Source organism: Nerophis lumbriciformis, linkage group LG14 (genome assembly GCF_033978685.3).
Source record: "Nerophis lumbriciformis linkage group LG14, RoL_Nlum_v2.1, whole genome shotgun sequence".
Classification (NCBI taxonomy): domain Eukaryota; kingdom Metazoa; phylum Chordata; class Actinopteri; order Syngnathiformes; family Syngnathidae; genus Nerophis; species Nerophis lumbriciformis.
Genome location: NC_084561.2, coordinates 21,029,798 through 21,051,697, shown reverse-complemented (window position 1 = coordinate 21,051,697; position 21,900 = coordinate 21,029,798). Strand labels below are relative to the sequence as shown.

The window sequence follows — 21,900 nt, the reverse complement described above, 5'->3', positions numbered from 1 at the left end:
CAGACTGCGTGGTCGGTAGTAGTGGGTTTCAGTAGGCCTTTAAACTTTCCTAAGCACTTATTTATTCTGAGAAGCTGGACAGGACGAAAAAAAAAAGAAAAGAAAAAAGAAAGACATTAATCGGAAAAAGTGATCATACTTTTATTTTATTTTTAATCGTCCGATACTGATTAGTGGGCACGTTCTTAGTAGTTTTATGTAGAAGGGTTTTAGAAAACAAATGAGCTTAAAAAAGAAAAAAGAAGCAAAATACGACCCTGGAGCAGTGAAACTATTTCATTAACTTCACACAAGGTCCTGGGTCAGCCATTTTTGTGTTTGCATGTCTTTGTAGTCTTTTCCCTCTAGAGTACACTGAGCCCAATGAGAAAAGGCATCAGTGCCACAGTGATGCTAAGAATTTTCACGAGACGTGAGGGGCTGCAAGGCATCATCAGAGAATACTTGAATACTTGAAAAACACCCATGACCCTCCATACTGAAGAAGGAAGAAAAAAATACAAAATTAGTGATAAGAGCTTTGGTGTTGGAAGCTGCTTGAATAGCCCCACTCTCAATGCCAAAGACCTTACTCTAAATTCGAACCAAACAGACCTGGAAAAAAGAAAGATTCTTTAACGGTACATTCTTCTGGGCAAAGACGAACCGATGGATTAAATGTTTCATTTGTAACTAAGTTACAAAGTTGGAACACCCCTTGCCAGCATGAGTTCTGTATAATGCCTGGCCAAGGTCTTTGACATCATGCATGAAACCGGTGTGAAATGTACCTGGGAACGACTGCCCAAGGACGCATTGTGAAGGCAAAAAAAGGCAATATTTTTGTTTTGGTTAAAAAACTAAAAAAAAAAACGACCACACCCCTTAAGGCTAAATGAGCATTAAAATGGTCTGATGACAAATGTCTCATCTGATCTCCAATCCAGTAAAGGGGCCGGCTCCAGGGCTAAAAGGGAACTTCTGACGGGACAGACGGAATTGGTGAATTCCATTGCACTAAATCACTGCTTTGGGTGCAGCATACAGAGCTCTCCAAAACAGTGAGTGGAAATTTCGGTCTAACCAAGAGCAGTAAAACACTTGAAGGTAGAGAGCTGCGTCTTTGAATGTACTAAGAGGGACAATGCTTAAGCTGGCCCCTTTTTCTGAAAAAAAAAATCCAAATACAGTCAGCAACAAATGAATGACTTGTATTATTTTTGAAGTTCCTCTTTCCAGTTTCTTTTTTAAGAATACTATTACAAGAGTATCACCACCTTCCCTCTAGTATGGCATCCCCCAATGGTTTGAAACTCATAGCAGTGTTGCTCTGTTATAACACCTAAACCACAAAGATGCAACCATTTGGCAGCCATTTGTTGTTCATCCGGTCTGTGACACACTCCTTGATCGTCAACTTCACAGAGACAGTTGGTGTTAATCACCTGATGACGCTAGTACACTCAAGTCTGTTGTCTTTGACAGTGATCGAATGAGGCAATAGAGATGTGAGTAATAAATAGGTCAACAAGGTACATAATTTCCCACTAAACCACAAATGAATCTATATTCTTTCCCTAACGTGTTGGTATCAATGCAGAAAAGAAATGAACACCAATACCAATTTTAAGCATCTGAGAAAAATCCATGAAATCCATTGGCTTCAGGACTGAATCTTTTGCTAAAGTTAGCAAGTAAACAGACCCCTCAAAATACTATTTTTCATATAAATCGATTAACTGCTTTGGGACCTTCGCTCGTCTAAAACTGACGGCTCAGTTTTGTTTGTTCTGACTAGGGATGTTCCGATCAGGGATTTATGCAGCCGATTCCGATCTATGAGTGAGATTGGCCGATACCAATACCAATTACATGTATATCCTGTACAATTTATAATGACTTCTAATGACAGTGTAAAAATATCAACAATATTTAAACTACTTCCTTATTCTCTTTTATTATCGTACATACAATTGTTGGAGCAAACAAGTTCAATAGTACACAACAACTAAACAAAAGCAAATACTACAATTTACTACTACTTTAAATAATTTTTGTTCTCAAAGTCCTCCTTTGTCTAGTGGACTGACACTCTAAATTTTTATACATTAACAAAAACAAAATGTAACATCTCTCGAGACTTTTGTTAACCTCCTAATTAATGTCCTGTTAATATCTGTTTACTATCTGCTGGAAGATGATTCAATCTACACTTCTTAAACTTTACTAAACACTTATGTCTTTGTGTTGTATAAAGGTAGCTTAGCTTAGTTCTTAATGTGCCTGCTCCTAGCTTGAACTCTGTGTAACATGTTGAGTCTCGTCCTAATACTTATAATATAATTATACCTAATAATGATTCTTCAGATATTAAGAAATGCAGTTTATTTGCCATAATGGAAGTGATTATTATTAACTTAGGGAAACGGCGCCACTCAGAATACGGAGTAACATTAAATAACAAAATAAATACGGTATCAGCCCGAGAACATTGATGTTTGTGATCGGCATTAAAAGGCACTAATCGGCAATGGCGACTAGGGATGTCCCGATCCGATATTTGGATCGGATTGGCCGCCGATATTTGCCAAAAATGCGTATCGGCAAGGCATGGGAAAATGCCGATCCAGATCCAGTTTTTAAAGAAATTCCGGTCCGTGTTTTCCAACGCACCGATTTAAATAATACATTCCACTTTTCTGCCGCTCCCAAGTTTCCGTTCCGCATTTTCCAGCACACCTTCAACACATCCACAGGTCTGTGTCCTAACCGTTAAGACGGCCATGTGAATTAAAAGTTACCAGTAAAAATGTCAGCTGTCTCTGTGCGATATAGAAAATGACTATATTGTGATATTGGAGTATACGTTCTCACGCAGTTGCTTTTAGCTGCGGGCATTACACTGCAGGCTCTTCTCACTCTTTTCTGTGTCTCCTTCTCACAGACAGAGAGCGCACCTTCTTACACACGTCACATACTGTCACGTCATACGTCACATACGTATACGCCCTCCCCGAGCAGAGAGGTAGCAGCATGGCTAACGTTAGCTGTGATGCTAGCGCAGCCGTGCGAATGGTAATCGAAAGAAGGAAGGAAGAATTAATTCCCCCCAAAAACAGCAGGGGGTCCATCGTCTGGCGGTAGTTTGGCTTTAAGTGGGAATATGTCGAAAAGACAACCGCAACTTGTCAAGTGTGGGGCGAAAGCGTTGCTATAAAAAGTAGCATTACTGCTAATATGTAGCAGCACGTCAACATCTCCATTCGGTGCCACACCATCAAAATGCCGAGGCAAACATTTCCAGATCAACACCGTATGAAAAAAATAGTGATTTTTTTAGTTGTGATTTCCCTCTCTGCATGAAAGTTTAAAAGTAGCATATATTAATGCAGTATGAACAAGAATGTTTTAACGTAGACACATAGAATCATCATACTGCTGTGATTATATGCATCAAGTGTTCATTCAAGGCTAAGGCAAAATATCCACATACCGTATATATCGTGTATCGTGATATGGCCTTAAAATATCGCGATATTAAAAAAAGGCCATATCGCCCAGCCCTAGTTCAATGATGCCATTTCTGTTTGTCATGTATAATTTTGTCTATTTTGTGTTTATCCTTGAATAAACAGGTCAGTTTCTTGTTACCAACCATTGTGTATTATTCAAACTCACCTAATTCAGCTGGCTAGTTTTATCAAGAGTACTAAAACCCTTTTCAACATGATTCTGACAACTAAGTAGGCTAAAAAACTTTAAACTTTAATACATGCTCGGATAGGCCAGTATCGGATCGGAAGTGCAAAAACAACATCGGTATCGGATCGGAAGTGCAAAAACCTGGATCGGGACATCCCTAATGGCGACAAGGCATTTTTTCAAGAAAATCGTCAGATAATGATCGGTGGCTGATCAATCGGCACATCCCTAGTCATGACATGAAGAAAATCACAAAAAGAAGAGACAGGAAGTTGTTTTTAGTTATAACCATATTTGTTCCACTATTTATGCTTTTGCTCAGTTTTTAGAAAAACTGGTAATTTATGCAAAACTTACGATGACGTTACCCACCACCACAAATAGACTGCAGTTCAGTGGAAAACACCTAAGACTTTTACAATCATTGATTTCCACTAACAACGTAACCTGCAAGTGCATCGTCCTGGAGTTTGTACAATTCAAAGTTTGAATCAAAATATCACACAAATCCTCACAGTTCTAACCACCATCCTTTTTATTTGCCTTTGTTGTCATGTCACCAGAGATTCAGACTGGTGAATGTGATGATAGAACAGCAATGTAATTAAACTTAATTCTCTGAACACTTAAATTTGATGGCTTATCTTCAAATGTACATTTAAAGTAGGGTAAACATAGTTATCAATACTCACACACTGATCCTGTGGAGTTCTCCAGATGTAGTCAGAAGTGGAGAGGTTGCTATTATATACTGAATTCTATTATGGGAAGGAAAGGGGGAAACTGTATTCTAAGAACAAAACAGAAAGAGGTCACTTAACAAAGGTCCCGGAATTATTCCACTCTATTTTGGTCTGATCAGCTTTGCATGAAATGGCAGTTTACAGTCATAATTAACTTATATGAAACACCAAACATACTGTATGATTTAACGGCTAATACAAAATGTGTAAAACCACTGAGTGCGCCATATTCTAGTATTACACACTCCCGACTCTCATCAGATATAATTGCATTATAATGAAAGTACTGGCCGATTTAAGGAGAAAAAGCCACATGGATTTTGACTTGACCATCCTTATTCATCCTGCATGGCCACAAACTGAATATGAAATCTATAACCATCTATTAAAGAGCCACAAGTCTAACTTGAGCAGTTAAAAGAGATCCTTGAAATAATCAGGTGTGTTTAGATACAATTTGTAGTTGTTTGTCAGATTTATGAATGCAGCCTTCCCACTACAACTTTGTAATAAGGGCTACAAAGATTAATCAATTAGAAACAAGCTTCAATTTATAATCTGTTGCTTTGATTAATAATTTAATGAGTGTAACTAACATAAATTGATAAATTCGAACCACATGGAGTGCCCGTAACTTCAGATATGCAGACATATTGCTGCAAGCGCACATAAGAGCGATGGTGTGTGGGTGCTGTGATCTGTGTGGCGGCGAACTACTGAGAGTTTTTATGTTTTATTTTTTTATTAATGTACACATGCTAAACATGCAATTTCAATGTTGATGATGTGCATTTATTGTTAAAAAAAAGAATCAAAGTTATGGTCAGGCATCCCAGCTAGGTAAAATAAAAATAGAGGAATTGAAAAATTTCAGCTGTGGGTCGAGGGGGCACTTGATAAGAATTTACCATTTCTAAGAAGCTTTGGAAGGAATTTCCTACATAGAAATTATGTAAAAACGCGAGAAACTTACCAATGGTTTGTATTTATTATATCAGTGGTATTCAAACTTTTTTCACCAAATACCACAACAGAAAACACTTGGCTCTCCGAGTACCACCATAATGACCAACATTAAAATACAGTAGCATAGTTGGGAAAAGGCGAACGTAAGCAGGGAAAGTGGAGAACATTCGGTTCTCACACGTATTGAGTAATAGAAATGACAGAGTAAGACTGTTCTGTTTTTGTCTCAATTGTTTATTTTGGCATCGACTCTGGCCTACAGTATTCGGATTGTAACAACGTGACTCCAGCCATTATCAAAGCAATGTTGTTAAATTTTTAAGCTGAAATTTTAGAAAAACAAGTATAAATTAAATTACTTTTATTTCTGTAACACTGATAAATTTGACGACATTTCAAAAATAGTGCATACAACAAAAGTTCAACATAGGGCTGGGCCATATGACCGAAAACTTTATCACGATTTACGTTTTTTATATTGATCGATATCGATAATTATTTACGACTAAAATAAATACAGTAAAACGATTTCCAACTTACCAAGGGTGGTATTTATCAGTAGAGAGGGTGTCTGGTAGCCAGGTAGGATGAGCGCGGCTAAGGTAATAAAATAATTAAAGTAGATTTGAAAGTAGTTACAGATTTAAGACATTAGATGACATGAGTGTATAAGCTATTGAACACTACACGGACTAGTTTGAGAAGTTATTTATTAAACGGACACATTGGAAGTGACAGGATGTTACCGCACGTCAGCATTAAAACCAACAAAACTAAAGACAAGTTTCTGTTATTGATTTGATGTATCAAGATATCACAGTTTCTCTTCTCACTCCATGCAGTGAATCCACAGCAAGACAGAGAGCAGTGTTTCCCACACATTCATTTATTTGTGGCGGCCCACCACGAAAGAATTACGTCCACCACAAATGGATTTTTCGGCATTTGACTCGCTCGACCGCTCATAAAAGCAATGGGACTGTCTGTGAATGTTGCTTGTAGTTACACCTCCGGTGCAGTAGGTGGCGGTATGCATTGTAACTCCGCCAATAGCGCTTAATTCACCTGGTGGGCCAGAAGAAGAAGAAGAAGAGGGACGGACGGACGGACGGACGGATTCAAAATATTCGCGGCTACTTTTCATAATGATGGCGCTTCCTACGTTTCTACCTCAAACGTCCAAAAGCTGCTGAAAGCCTTGATCCAGGATGCCATGGGGAAAAAAACTTAAATGGTGCCTTTTGGCGATAGTTAGCAGCTTGGTGGCTCATAGCCGGCTAGCTAACGCTTGCTAGCGTGGTAGCATTGCTTCATTTTTACAGGTGTTATAGGTAGATAGTAGTGATGGGTCCGGCAACACCGATGCATCATAGAGCGAAACCCTGTGTCGGTGCGCGTACCGCTTTTAGAAAGTCACGTGACCGATCATGAGCTGTTTTGGTCACGTGACCAATACGCGAACTGTGTCGCACTGACGCCTCCTCTGTGCCCTGTGAGCGGCTCTTTTCTACAGCCGGAGAAATAACTAAGAAGAGAAAGCGTCTAAAATTGAATACGTTGGAAAAACTGTTTTTTTTTTAATAAAAATGTGTAAAAATAAATAAATAATAATTTCCAGGTCCACAAGCATCCTCATTCACAACACGTTCTCTTAGATTTCCATGTTATGATACATGTTCACATTATTTATTGACTGTATCTAAAAAAGACAAAAAATATTTTTTTATTTAAATGAAGTTATGAAATAATCCTAAATGAAATACAATGACTTGGTTTATATTATTGTATATACTAGGTCAGTGGTTCTCAACCTTTTTTCAGCAATGTACCCCCTGTGATTTTTTTTTTAATTCAAGTACCCCCTAATCAGAGCAAAGCATTTTTGGTTGAAAAAAAAAGATAAAGAAGTAAAATACAGCACTATGTCATCAGTTTCTGATTTATTAAATTGTATAACAGTGCAAAATATTGCTCATTTGTAGTGGTCTTTCTTGAACTATTTGGAAAAAAAGATATAAAAATAACTAAAAACTTGTTGAAAAATAAACAAGTGATTCAATTATAAATAAAGATTTCTACACATAGAAGTAATCATCAACTTAAAGTGCCCTCTTTGGGGATTGTATTAGAGATCAGAATCAGAATCAGAATCAGAATCAGCTTTATTGTCATTACGCAAGGTAACGAGATTGAGGCCATTCCATACAGTGCGATGTGTGCATGCTAGAAAAACAATGTGCAAATATATAAAAATATAAAAAAATGTAGAAGTGCAATGAATATGGTGTGAAATGAATATATACATGAAAAAAAACAAAAACAAAAACAGGGTGGTTGGTGAAATGGGTTATTGCACCGAAGAGAAGGCAGTTATGAGGGACAATGGGGCAGTCCGTTCAGGATGGTTATGGCCCTGGGGAAGAAGCTTGCTCATCTGGATCCATCTGGATTCATGAACTTAATTCTAAACATTTCTTCACAAAAAAAAAAAATCTTTAACATCAATATTTATGGAACATGTCCACAAAAAATCTAGCTGTCAACACTGAATATTGCATTGTTACATTTCTTTTCACAGTTCTTTTTGACAGACATTTTAGTGACAAACCTGAGCTTGTGCTTCACTGAGTTTATGAACTTACATTCATATTTTGTTGAAGTATTATTCAATAAATATATTTATAAAGGATTTTTGAATTGTTGCTATTTTTAGAATATTTTTCTCACGTACCCCTTGGCATACCTTCAAGTACCCCCAGGGGTTCGCGTACCCCCATTTGAGAACCACTGTACTAGGTCATAAAATCAGTGTCAGTTGAGTCGGTCCATAGGTTGCCTGTAGGGATTTTTAATGTCCAGCAGATGTCAGAATTTAGTGACACAGTATCGACACAGTATCAATACAGTTTTGCAATGTCTCGAAACGCTTCATGACGCCTCATCAACCCATCACTAGTAGATAGGTTATAGCTGCATCGCTCGCGGCTCGTCATATATTTAACGTTAATCCGTGATTTCACCGAGCGTTTCACTGACGGTGAGCAGCCTGACGCTGCTTCATTAACACCGCCGCTGTTTGACTCGTGGCCCGGGGCAGACGCACGTAGTAACAGTCACGTGTTACAATACCAACGAGCTAACGTGTCCAGGTTATAACCACGTTGTCAATAAACACACATGGACTGAAGCTAAATTGTCCACTGTCCACTGCAGCATGTGAATGCAATGAAAAGAATAAAATCTGAGCCAACCAGCTGTTAAAATGTTGTCCAGGTTAATGTTTTGGCCATTAAAGGCCCTTCATTTCAAGATTTCAACTGTGATCGGGCTTTAAACAGGTGGCTGACCTGTTCAGATGAGTGTAACTGCTACTGGTCAAATAATGTGAAATAGCATTTAATTTTACATGTATGCAATGCCATTTAAATGTAATTATAGATAATAATAATAATAAATACTGTGTAGTGTTGTAAATAGTCAACGGGAAGGATTTTAGTAAGATATAAGCCATGAGCACTACACAGCCAGAAAAAAACCTAGGCAGGACAAGTAAAAATATTGGGGCAAGTAGATTTGAGAAGTCGGGCAAGTAGAAAAAACCTTAACGTTGAACCCTGCATGTGTTGAGCTGCTGCTGCTTAAGGTTAGACGGCACTGTACAAAGAGCAGTTCTGCTCGCTAGTAATAAATTCTAATGTTGGATGTTCACTCCTTCACACAGATGAGTATAGAAAAATATTTTCAACGGCCGAAAAGGGCTCGACTTGGAGAGGAGGTAGGCCTACAGTCCGGACCACAGGTGGGACCTGTTCAGCAGCAGGAGGAGGAGGAGGAGGAGGTTGACTGACTGTGGCAGGACACCTCTGCCTCTGTTTCACTTCATGTTGCTGGTAAATAATATGGTTGTAGTAGTAGGCTAAAGTTAAATTATTTAGTATTCACTAATTAAAGGGGCAGAGCTTTAAGAGACATTTTAGCTTTTATATTTTATAAGATATATTTTTTGTAAGAACCACAATTAATAAATATATTTCAGTGAATCACTAATTGTTCAAATCTGTATATAAATATGTACATAAAATGTTGTAATTATATTCCAACTCCGCGTTCTTCTTGGTCATCGCCCCCCCCCCCGCCCCCCGAACACACCACCACAAATAGATGCCTGTCCTGTGTGAAACACTGGAGAGACAGTACAACCACACTAGTGTTATGAGAGTAGCGTATGTGTGTGTGTGTGTGTGTGTGTGTGTGTGCTCCTTTAAGAATGGCAGTGTGTACTTTTGGGTAAGTGATATTAGTGAGTGAGTGGAGAGAGCAAGCATGCATTGCAGCAGTAGTGGTGAATGTGTCCAGTTGTGTCCTGCAGAAATAAGAATAAAGCGACTAAATTGTCACGAGTCGGCAGCCTCGTCATTCCGACCCGAAAGCGGAGCTTAGCAGACCCATTGTCGGGTAAAGTGAAAGGTTTTACCCTCAACAAAAACATTGGCTCCAAAGGGAACGTCTCCCCTGCACTCCCCGACTACGGTCTGGGACTGGGAGCCGAACAGCAGGAAAGGTGTAACGATCGGTAGTTGATACTGTTACGTGATTGGCTGTTAGCGTGTCCCTCCCATTGCTCAGTGACACTTCCTGTTTCCTGTTCACTAGTTTCCAAAGCATGAGTGACTTCATGAAACAAATCTTGCTTCATAATTTGTTTTCTTCCGACCAAAAAATATACATATGTATATACTTTACCTATTTTCTATAGATATCGTCTATCGCCATATGTATTGATATTGTATTATAGGCCCAGCCCTAGTTCAACAATCAAAAGTAAACAGTTGGCTTATGCAGGTCATGAAGGGCTGTTTGGGTCATGTATTTACGACCAGGCAAGCGGCGACATCCCACATTCTTCACCATTGAGAGCGTTTGATTATCTAATACTATAAATTTTAATAATTTACCGCAAATGCCGACTCCACGTTGGAATTCTCGTGAAAACGTTTCTTTCCGTTGAAATTAATCTGCCTGGTTTTGTTGTTTTTGTCCCACCTCGTTAGCTTTCGCTGCGGTAACATTTTTGTGTGCGTCAGGATGGCGGGCTTTAAGATGCTTAATGAAGTTGCTTGCATATAAACGCCTTACATGTGTCTCACCACTCGAAACAGAGATATTGCAAAGTTTGCATGTGGCCATGTGACTTGTTGGCTGCTCGAGTTTGTACTTTGTAATAGGGCTGGGCGGTACACCAGTATTATGAAATATACTGGATTATTTCAGAAAAAGATATGTATTTAAGACAATACCGCCATACTGATACATTTAATCCTTAATGTCTTGACGCAGAGGTGTCTCTGCTCATTTTGTCTGCGCTGGGTGCTGTGTCCCAAATCCTCCATGCACAGAGTGAGGCAGGGTAGGAGAAAAACTCCAATACGAGGAGTGTGTGAAACATATCTGTCAATCGTCCCTTCTTAGCCGGGAAATCACGTATTTTGTCCTCCTTACCCGGCGTCCTGCTCATCCCGTTTTTCCTCGGAATTTGTTCTCAATGAAAAAAGAATCGTCAGCAGTATTGCCAGCAATCGGGTCTGTTTGACTCAAGCCTGGGCATCACTTGGAGCAACGCGCATTACTGACAGCAGCGTGGCAAGTTGCAATTTATGTAATTCTATGGAGGTTCATTTGTCTTTATTACAAACGTTTTTTTTACAGTGAATTTATGTAATGGAATTTTTTACATCAAACTATGCTGACAATTTCGTTGAAAATAAATTCAGTGTAAAAAATGAAGTGTATAAAATTAAAAAAAACTAGTGTATTAAAATTCCGTGTAAAAAAATTCTGATTAGAAAAATCCATGTACAAAAATTCAGTGTACAAAAATTCAGTGTATAAACATTCAGTGAGTCTATAAACATTCAGTGTGTAAAAATTCAGTGTTGAAAAATGTTCTGCTTCAAAAAACAAGACTCACTTACGGTAAATTAAGACAGAAGCAATCGATCCTGTCTCAGAACCAGCCAATTAGGTGTCAAGTTTGACACTGGAATGTACATGAACATATACAATGTGGGATTTAAAATATTAACTATAAACAATAAAATACTGAATATTTAAAATACATGAATGTTGCTCCTCTACTGCAGACCACCTCCTTGATCGACATCTTTTATAATCAAGCAAGAGCGACACAAATGCAACAAACATGGCAAAAAATAATCAAAAACATCCACTTACTTGTAATAGTATCACTGTTCCTATGGTCAACGTAGTGTGTTCATCTATTCATGACCAAACTTTGTCTTGTGAACAACAAGCTTACGCTCAAACATTTATTCCTCCCTCCATGAATGCATCCGAAAATCTATAGCCCGTCTTTTTCTTACGTTTACCTGAACATCATTATCCAGAACCATCTGCTGGTCACTTTGTGTATCACAGTCAGTTTAGCTGCATATCATGGCCGTATGTCACTCAAAAATGCAGATTCTAACCATTGGAATAATTTCTATAGTTTTAAAATATCCAGCGGTCAGCATGGAAATGTTAATTATGTTGTATTATTCCCAAGTAGCACAGTTAACTGCTTTTTTTATGCTGTTTTGCAAGATCTGTGTCACGTGACTTCAAACTTGACACCTCATTGGCTGGTTCTCAGACAGGATCGATTGCTTTAGTCTTAATTTACCGGAAATGAGTGTTGCTTTTTGAAGCAGCGAATATTTCGACACTGAATTTTTCAGCACTGAATTTTTTACACACACTGAATTTTTTTACACTAATTTATTTTACACTGAATTTCCTTTAATTACATTTTTTACAATACATTTTTATACACTGAATTTTAAAACACTTAATTGAATGAAATTGTCAGTATAAATGTATGTAAAAAAAATTCAGTACACAAATTTCAAATTATGTTACATAAATCCAGTGTCAAAATAAGCTTTCGTAATAAAGACCCAAATTAATCTCCATAGATTCTATCAAATCAACAACACGAGAGAGATGGACGCACTTGAAAACAATTGCGAAGACATTTTGGCTAAATTCTGTGTAAATAGAATTGAGCGACACAGCCTGTCTCATCTCAACGCACACCTGGAAATCACAAAAAAAATGTTCAACGGGTGAAATAAGAGTACACTAAAAACTACTTGGTACATCCTCAATCCATCTGTTTTTCTACCCCGGGGGTCTGGAGCCTATTGCAGTTATACTCGGGTGGAAGGCAGGGCTGGACAAGTCGCCACCTCATAAACCGTCACCCAGAAAATATATTTGAAGCTAGCGAAGCCAAACATTAGTTTGTGAGGTATTTTCGTTATTAAAGGTTATATTGTTCGTTTTCTTTACTGAGATCACAACATTTTCCAGATGGATATAAAAAATTACCACTTTAGAGGACACTGCTTCCCAGAATGTAAAAGTTGAAAGACACTAAACTGTATATTAATGTTTTACACCTGTTACACTGAATGTTTACATTGTTACTTTAAAGACACCAACTAAGTTATTATTTTAAATATTTGCTTGAAACAGCAGATGTTCCTGCACAATTATTTGCACTTACAATTACTTGTTTGTAGTAAGAAAATATATAATTAAGACATTTTAGCAATATGTTTGTGATCAATTACAGTAAAAAGGTTTATTCTAAACATTCCTGCCACTTCATTTTACACACTATGACTCTTTCACTAAGCTTCTTTTTTTTTTTTTTAAATCACCATAATATCGTACCGTGGCCTTAAAACCGTGATAATATCGTACCGTGAGATTTTGATACCGTTACATCCCTAAAGTTAAGCACTTTTATTAATAAGGACTTTAAATGAGGGCTATGCAACTAAATTGTCCGAGGGTACACATTTCCAGAAAACTAAGGACCCAGGGTCCGGACTTCTCCTTTTCTTATTATTCTTATTTTGAGAAACCAATTTTTCTGCAGTAGACATTGTTTTGGGTCTATTTATTTTGTCAGAATTACACATTTCCGAACACAGCCGTACTATGCAAAATGCTGTGGATGCAGCCCTATAGGAGGTTGAAATGTCAATGCAAGATCTATCTCTGTGTTTCCACTGGTCCAAGCTTCTCTATACAACAGGAACGCTATAGTGTTGTTAGGAATTTGCTGCAAAAGTGTTGTATTTGTAAGAAAAATTTAAGATTTGAACTGAACTCGACGGCCGGTTTGGTGTCATTCCTCAGCCGCCAGTTGTATAGCCTTGCGTTAAACGTAACTTAAGTCTGTCTGCCCGTTTGTGGCGTCATCGGCATCAGTTGTCTAAACGAGAATGGCGGAAATCTACGGTGGCCGACAAAGGTCAAAACAAAGGCAAAGGCAACAAAACAATATCATAAAGCCACAACACAACAACTTTCAGCTACAGCACGATGGCAAAAGCCAACAAATACAAACATCACAACACAAAGCACCAATATGATTCAGTTTAAGAAACTGTTCAAACTACAAGTGTTCACAAAGTACACATAACAATAATTATGATGAACATCTTGAACCCTTTTTTTGGAGATAAAGATTTCGTATGTATTTAATATTTGTTTACTTACTATGGTATATTATTTATTTATTATTTATTCATTCACTGTTCTCTTACAGAGAACAAGGAAATTGGATAAATTTGCTATGGTATGAAATGGGCTAGGATTAAATTAACTCAGCTTCTTCCTACTCCTTTTTGGACATGCTGTAATGAAACAACTGGAAATACAGTATGTGATGCATTACATTGTATCGTATGCATGTTCAAAATAAACTGAAACTAAACTGAACAATAACCTAAAGCCGCAAAAAACTTTAATGTATCTTTTATTGCCAATCTTGTGTTAACAAACGGCACAATTCCAACAGGTTTGACCTTATGTGCAAACACTTTTGTCTCCTTTCTTTACACACAAACATAAAACATTACCACCAGCAGATCCTTACAGTATGAATGGATATATATATATCCTGTTATGTGTACATTATTGACTAGTGAGGCACCAAAAACTTAGCTCCTGGGAAAAAAAAAGACTTTGACCACCCGAACAGCGCAGCCGAAACTGATTGTAAAGTTAAGTTAAGTTAAAGTACCAATGATTGTCACACACACACTAGGTGTGGCGAAATTATTCTCTGCATTTGACCCATCACCCTTGATCACCCCCTGGCAAGATGCACGCCAATTGCCAGGGTGTAGTTAGCATGTCTGCGATGTAGACGTAACTTTAATATATCGCAGATATACCCGCGAACAGCCATCTACAAAATGTGCAAAAATTAAGAGGACAGTGACAGCTTTTAAGGAGAGAAAGTCCAACTGGAGCTGCAGCGCGATGCAAGTGTGACTTCATGCTTGCTTTTCGTCAGGGACATTGAGGGAAAGAAATAAAGTCTCAACAGAGTACATTGTACAATAAGCTGCAAAAATGTTAAATATGGCAAAAAAATATAAAAATATATGTTAATACTAATTAATAACAAGATTGGTTTTTAAATCGATGTATCCATTAATGAGTGATTTTAAAGAAAATCATATCAATAGCAAATTATGCATCGAACCACGCCCCCACCGCCACACGTATCTTTGCAATCTAGGGAAAATCCTGAATATTGTATTAATTTTTATGTTAAAAAATAGCAAAAGTAACAAGTAAATCTACTGTTAAATGTTGGTTCCTATATTTTTTATTAAAAATGTATTGAATGTTGAAAATGAGAGCAGAAAAAGGATTCTTATTGTTAATTCAACCTAAAGTGTTGGTAGCCCTTTATTCAAATAAGATGTGAATACATTGGCCATTAATTGTTGTTTGCTTGCTTGTTTATATCCATAATTCATTCATACAGAATTCCCTGAAAATAAATAACAGGACTAAAGGAAACTTCACCCGAAGTGTCTAGTATTTATTTTACAGTCACACTGGTTGATTTAGTTTTTTTTGATAAACAGTTAACAAATCGATTTCACTTCACTGAATTTTTTCGAATAATATCATTGTAATTAAACTAAGATTGTTCCTGAATGGTTGATAAACAAATCGTTACATATGGAGTGAAATGACTGCCAAAACTCCACAAAATCAAAAATGTTTCACAAAGTCAAAAATGTTTAAATGATTGCCAAAACTCCTCAACCTCAAAAACAAATAGGTTTGTGAAACAGTTATGAATTTGTGAAACCGTTTGAGTTTGTGGAAGTTTTGGCAGTAATTTCACTACATCTTCGGTTTTGTTCAGTCAACATGGAGCATTTTTCTCATGCAGTTGTTTCAGAGGGTTCCGTGTGTGTTTTAATTTGCTTATGTTTTATCATTTCTGTGTGTGGTGTGTGTTATGGATCATTTCTGTGTTGCTGTGCGTTTGGCCTTGTCGGCAACTGTAAACATGTTACTAAAAATGTAATTTGCTCTCCAACCGTCAAAAGTATTTTGCAACTTTTTATCTGTTCCTGTATCAGAGTTGAGAAATATCGTATCTCACACACACAAACAACGTCATGTTTTTTTAACAATTAAGAGGGCAAGGTTTTCAAGTTGGTTCGAATGAGAAGTATATTTGTCACAAGAATTTGTCATAATCAACATGTAAGTATCAACAAAACAACGTAGGATGTGTAAAGTAATTAAATATAAATGATAAATGATAAATGGGTTGTACTTGTATAGCGCTTTTCTACCTTCAAGGTACTCAAAGCGCTTTGACACTACTTCCACATTTACCCATTCACACACACATTCACACACTGATGGAGGGAGCTGCCATGCAAGGCGCTAACCAGCACCCATCAGGAGCAAGGGTGAAGTGTCTTGCTCAGGACACAACGGACATGACGAGGTTGGTACTAGGTGGGGATTGAACCAGGGACCCTCGGGTTGCGCACGGCCACTCTTCCACTGCGCCACGCCGGTTGGAAGGGAATAACTATTCATGAGGAAAGCACAGTGCTGTACACTGTTCACTCTTTCGAATAATATCATTGTAGATAATCTAAGATCGTTCCTGAATGGTTGATAAACGAATTGTTACATATGGAGTGAAATGACTGCCAAAACTCCACAAACTCAAAAATGTTTCACAAAGCCAAAAATGTTTTAATGACTGCCAAAACTCCACAAACTCAAAAACAAATAGGATTGTGAAACAGTTACGAATTTGTGAAACAGTTTTTTGAGTTTGTGGGAGTTTTGCCAGTAATTTCACTACATACCCTACTAACATCAGTGAACATGGAGCATTTTTCCCGTGCAGTTGTTTCGGATGGTTCTGTCTGTGCTTTGCCATTTACAGCATTTTTAATTTTCTTATGTTTTATGATTTTGTGTGTGTGTCATGGATCATTTCTGTGTTGTTGTGCATTTGGCCTTGTCAGCAACTGGAAACATGTTACTAAAATTGTCATTTGCACTCCAACCGCCAAAAGTATTTTGCAACTTTTTATCTGTTCCTGTATCAGAGTTGAGCAATATCATATCACACACAGACTACAACTTTATGTTTTTTTAAGAATTAAGAGGGCAAGGTTTTCAAGTATATTTGTCACAAGAATTGATCATAATCAACACGTAAGTATCAACAAAACAAACGTAGGATGTGTAAAGTAATTAAGAAGGTTGGAAGGGAATACACTATTCATGTGGAAAGCACAGTGCTGTGCACCAGCGTTTTTCAACCTTTTTTGAGCCAAGGCACATTTTATTCATTGAAAAAAATCCGGAGGCACACCACCAGCAGAAATCATAAAAAATGAAACTCAGTCGTCGATACTGACAATAAAAGGTTGTTATTGCAATTGTTGGATATGACTTTAAACCATAACCAACCATGCATCACTATAGCTCTCGCCTCAAAGTAGGTGTACTGTCACATCACGCCGTGACTTATTTTGAGTTTTTTGCTGTTTTCCTGTGTGTAAAGTAGGGCTGCAACTAACAACTAATTTGATAATCGATTAATCTGTCGATTATTACTTCGATTAATCGATTAATAATCGAATAAAAGAGAGAAACTACATTTCTATCCTTTCCAGTATTTTATTGAAAAAAAACAGCATACTGGCACCATACTTATTTTGATTATTGTTTCTCAGCTGTTTGTAAATGTTGCGGTTTATAAATAAAGGTTTATAAAAAGAATAATTAAAAACAATTTTTTTTTTTTTAATTTTTTTTTTTAAAGTAGCCTCTGCGCATGCGAATAGCATAGATCCAACGAATCGATGACTAAATTAAGCGCCAACTATTTTTATAATCGATTTTAATCGATTAGTTGTTGCAGCCCTAGTGTAGTGTTTTACTTCTTGTCTCGCGCTCCTATTTTGGTTTGCTTTTCCTGTTTTGTTGGTATCTTCCTGTAGCAGTTTCATGTCTTCCTTTGAGCGCTATTCCCCGCACCTGCTTTGTTTTGGCAATCAAGACTATTTAATCAAGACTATTTAAATTGTGCAGACGCTAGTGTTCTTTATGGAGACATTGTTGATTGTCATTTTCATTTCGGATGTACTTTGTGGACGCTGTCTCTGCTCCACACGCAGTAAGTCTTTGCTGTCGTCCAGCATTCTGTTTGTGTTTACTTTGTAGCCAGTTCAGTTTTAGTTTAGTTTTGCATAGCCTTCCCTATTATGAATTATAACAACAGGACATCTGCTGATTGGAGTAAGCGTTGCTCTGGTTTGTCGACAAGTTGGTAGTTGCTGGCAGTCTTCAAAGTACCCCAAAGCTGCCACAAATGATTGGAGGATGCGGGAAGAACTGTGGACACTCTTGTGATTTTGGATCACATCGGACTGTCTGCCCCGCAGGGGTTAGGACCAGTCATAGACAATTTAGAGTGAAAAACACATTTTATTTTCACTCGTATACAAAACATTCTAACTTGGATTGTTTCCCTGGCTTCGAGACTCTCCCGAAGGACGGTGCGGCGAGGACTCCCTTCTTGTCTCTCATGGACACACACCTGTTGTTGTTGACTTTGGACTAGCGACTTCACGACATCAAGGTCGCAGAACAGAGACACACTGCAGGCCTACACACAAACATGCATCCACAAAAATATACGCCACACACATACATACCCCCCCAATCCAACGCCCTCGATGCAAATCCCATAGGGGTGATGAAAGGATGGTCAGCGCCTGAGAGCTGCGGCCTACCACCATGACCCCGCACTCCCTTCTCTCTGTTGCTAGATATCTCGAGATGTATGTTGTAATATGTATATGTGCTTTGCTACGGAGGTTTTTTTCCCACTCCGGACTGGGGCCCCCTTAGGAGCCCAGTCTAGATTGTATTTTTTTACTCATCCTTCCCCAACATTTTACCTTTTTCCCCCATCTTTTACGGGGCGCCTTGAGGCGACCCATCAGCGTTCCCGTTCTGTAACCCTGTACACTGTTTGTTTGTCTAATCTTGAACGGGTTTGTGCTGAAAAAGTTTTGTCGTACTTGTGCAATGACAATAAAGACCTGCTCCCCTCACCTCCTAAGTGGTGAACAAGGGGATGGGTCAAATGCAGAGGACAAATTTCACCACACCTAGTGTGTGTGACAATCATTGGTACTTTTACTTTAACTTTAACTTTAACCTATCCCTAAGCTTCAATGCCTTTTCTTAGCGGCACTCGCCTTTTGTTTATTTTTGGTTAAAGCTTTGGATAGCTTTTGACCGCTGTCGTCTGCATATTGTGATCACGGCAAACCATGTTTCCGACATCTACAAAGCAATTACCGTATTTTTCGGATTATAAATCGCTCCGGAGTATAAGTCGCACCAGCCAAAAATGCATAATAAAGTAGGAAAAAACATATATATGTCGCACAAGACTATAAGTCGCATTTTTGGGGGAAATTTATTTAATAAAATCCAACTCCAAGAATAGACATTTGAAAGGCAATTTAATATAAATAAAGAATAGTGAACAACAGGCTGAATAAGTGTACGTTATATGACGCATAAAATCAATTTGTATAAGTTACCGCCAATGTTGAAATTATCAATTTTCATAAGTACGGAAGTAGCAGGTAGCATCTTTTTTTTCACAATGCACTTCTGCCAAGACCCACCCCCGCCAAATTTTTATTGGTTGACATGTGTGTGTGACGATTGTTGATATACGCTTAGTCTCTTACATTAATGAGATAAATAATATTATTTGATATTTTACGGTAATGTGTTAATAGTTTCACATAGGGGTGTAACGGTACGTGTATTTGTATTGAACCGTTTCGGTACGGGGGTTTCAGTTCAGAGGTGTACCGAACGAGTTTTCACACGGACATATTAAGTAGCGTACCGCACGTTGTGTAAACAATGCACACCGAGGCACTACACACGGCATGCTAGCAACAACCGGGCTATGATAGACTGACCATACGTCATCTTTTCACCGGACATGTCCTCTTTTGCGGGGCTGTCCTGGCGGAGTTTCTTAAATGCCTCAAATGTCCGGCATTTTGAGTTAGGGTTGCGTGTATTTTCAATGTACGTTCAGGGTTAAGATCAAATTGTGGCGGTTCGCAGCAGCATTCGTAAGGGAGGAGCAGAGACAGAGAGAGCGAGAGAGTTATGATAAACGCGCATGCGTCGCCAGGCTCTGCTTTTTATCGATAGATTTTTTAGATTTATTTTTTTATTATCTATAGCAGGGGTGTCAAAAGTGTGCCCCGGAGGCAATTTGCGGCCCAAAGCTAATGTTTTAAAGGCCCACGGCACATTCTAAAAATACTATTAAAATAAACAAAAACTTAACAAAAGTGAAATAAAAAAGCTTAAAGGTTAAATGTAATTTAGAAAACGTTGCAATGTTGACTAATAAAACAAAGCTGTTTTTTTGTCTTTCAAACTGTCATTGTTCAAAACCTAATATTGAATCAAAATCAATGTTATTATGAAATATTGACCTATCCAAGGTTCAGATTACTTCACATCAAATATTCCACTAAGTAAAATATTTTTGGTGGAAGATTTTGCAAATTTGGTAAATAAATAACCAAAAAATGTATATTTTTTTGTTTTCTTACTGTACCGAAAATGAACCAAACCGTGACCTCTAAACCGAGGTACGTACCGAACCGAAATTTTTGTGTACCGTTACACCCCTAGTTTCGCACATAAATCGCTCCAGAGTATAAATCGCACCCCCGGCCAAACTATGAAAAAAACTGCTATTTAGAACCCGAAAAATACGGTCGCTACCTGCTGCCACCTACTGATATGGAAGAGTATTACACGGTTACTCAGCGGAGCTCTTGACAGCACCGACACTCAACAACAGCACATTGTTTATATATTATGATTACTGATTTGCAAAAAAATGTTTACCCAATTAGGTGAAATGACAATCTCCCACGGCACACCAGACTGTATTTCACGGCACAGTAGAAAAACACTGCTTACACCGTTCACTCTGCGTGCTATTGAGTTACATCATTTTAAATCTCTTGTATGCAATCACGGGGTCTTCACAAGAGCCAGCCAGTTTTGTCCAAACTCCTCAATAGCATCGCCAGCTGCATTGTGACACGTTCGTCTTTAACTGAATTAAAGTAAGCGGTGAATAAAAATGAGAGGGAAAGTAAAGAAGTGTGCAGTGAAAGTTAGCTCGGCTACGTGCTAGTAGCCTCAGGCTTGGCTAAGCTAGCCGACGAACTTCCCTCAAACTTCAGCTGAGGATGACAGGTCGACTTTTAGGACAACGGCGGACTTTTAATAACGGCCGCGTTCCAGCGGTGTCGAGAAAAAGTGAATAAAAAGTGTCTGTCAGGAGAAGTTTGCGACGTTGAGCAGCGTGAGGACTTACCAGGAAGTGGGGGACTCTTGTTGCTAAGCTATTCCTGCTGTGATGGCGCTCGTCTCGTCCGTCCTTGCACTTTCCCCTTCAAACAGTGGGCTCTCTCCTCGCGTGGTGACGTCACCGTTACCGGAACGCTAAAAAAAAAAGTTCTGTGGTTGTTTTTTTTTTTTTTTTTTTTGGACGTGAGAGTGTGAGAGAGAGAGAGGGAGAGATGGTGCTGCTGTGTGAGTCTGTCAGTCCGTGCGCGTGCACGTGTTCCCGTCCTCGCCGCCAGCCACCCTGCTGACCCGCGTGCCACTAATGTAAACACCGCAACGTTCCCGGGGAGCTGTCAAATACCGCGAGACTCGACACAGACACGCGAACTCTCGCCGAGCAGCCTTCACATTTTTGTTGCAAATAATAATGCAACCGAAATACTGTATTACATTTTTCATGACCAACCAAAAAACACAGTAGTGTTGTTTAGTTTAGTTCAGTTCAGTTCCAGTTTATTTCCAACACGCATACGATACAAAGTAATTAGAGATGTCCGATAATATCGGACTGCCGATATTATCAGCCGATAAAAGCTTTAAAATGCATACTTGCCAACCCTCCCGAATTGCCAGGAGACTCCTGAAATTCAGCGCCTCTCCCGAAAACCTCCCGGGACAAATATTCTCCCGAAATCCTCCCCATTTCCAGCCGGAGCTGGAGGCCACACCCCCTTCAGCT

At 38.4% G+C, this 21,900-nt stretch overlaps 1 protein-coding gene across 2 annotated transcripts in view; it reads right to left on the bottom strand.

Annotated features, from left to right (window-relative positions):
* Window positions 1–21,475, bottom strand: part of nek7 (NIMA-related kinase 7) — a 141,896-nt gene extending 120,421 nt beyond the window's left edge. For both annotated transcript variants that reach the window (XM_061975858.2, XM_061975859.2), the window contains exon 1: window positions 21,190–21,475. The gene's annotated coding sequence lies outside the window, so the exon portion shown is untranslated. The remainder of the gene's footprint in view (window positions 1–21,189) is intronic.
* Window positions 21,476–21,900: the final 425 nt, after the last annotated feature.